The sequence below is a fragment of the Spea bombifrons genome, chromosome 3 (genome assembly GCF_027358695.1).
Source record: "Spea bombifrons isolate aSpeBom1 chromosome 3, aSpeBom1.2.pri, whole genome shotgun sequence".
In the NCBI taxonomy this organism is placed as follows: Eukaryota; Metazoa; Chordata; class Amphibia; order Anura; family Pelobatidae; genus Spea; species Spea bombifrons.
Window position 1 is genome coordinate 65,859,266 of NC_071089.1, and position 1,252 is coordinate 65,860,517.

A 1,252-nucleotide genomic window follows, 5' to 3' on the forward strand; every position below is an offset into this window, starting at 1 on the left:
TTTGTACAATTGAGAAGGGGAAATGTAAATATGTAAATAAAAATAATCAATTTACAGTGAATTTATTCCTGGATTCTCCATATACCATTTCCTACCACCTAAAAACATTGTGTGTTTAATGGTCACAGGATGATGTTTTCAATAAACTTCTGTTTAATTACTTGTGAAAGATTTATCGCTAACATTGGATCTAGCCAAATATGCTGTATTTGTAGAATTCTTTTTTTGTTTTTCCAATAAACAACAAATACAGGCAACACAAAGTAATAGCCTAATTAATTATTACATGTATTGATTGTATTGATAATATTTACACAAGCGTTCACATGTTTACCTAACGTTTAAATAAAGAAACATGGAAAACTGAATGGGTTTATCACAAATAGGATAAATTATTGACATGATTTTGTGGGACAATAAGCATAGGGGTAACTTTCTGAGGTGGGTACTTAAGTTTTAAATTAGATGTGGGCAGCCAAACTTCTTCATCTATCTTAAATAAAGGAGCTATAGATTTCCTTTTATCTGTTGATGCTTTTAGTCTATTCTGAGTTATCTATAAAGACTGTCCCTGAAGCCTCCTTGCCCTGGACTCTTGGAGGGGCCTCAGGGCCAACCTCCTCCCTCCAGACTATGGGCGCTGGCCTTATAAGTGGTTCTGTTTTTGGGGAGGTGAATACAAGGTGTGTGTTGGGACATCTTCTTCCCCCTGGTACAAAGTGCCATGTTTCCCCAACGACCAGATAGATGGAGAAATGGACTGAGACTATCCAGGGCCATGGGCCCCTGTGGTGATCCCCCTCCCTTATATATACCCTATTTGACCACACCTGATTAAGTCCCTCCCATTGGTTACACCCCCTTATAAATATTTTTCAGTATTTGTCGTGATGAAAAAAGGTAACTTTTAAACAGTGTAAACATGTTCTAATTTGTGGTTTTCACATATCACAAATATAATTATTAAATATATATTAAATAATACTGACAGCAATTGAAAAATACAAGTTACTCTAACAGGGTGACCACATTTTATTTCTGCCATTCGGGGACACACTATGAAGCGCATGAGATCACACACACAGGTGTGTATATATATATATATATATATATATATATATATATATGCATTAGACCTGCATTTTTAACCACATAATATGTACTTATCTCTTTGATGTAAAGACCGTGAGCTGTACTGGTAGTTTCTTTAATATTAGCCCCTGCTACCAAGATATATTACTATTAGCCCCTG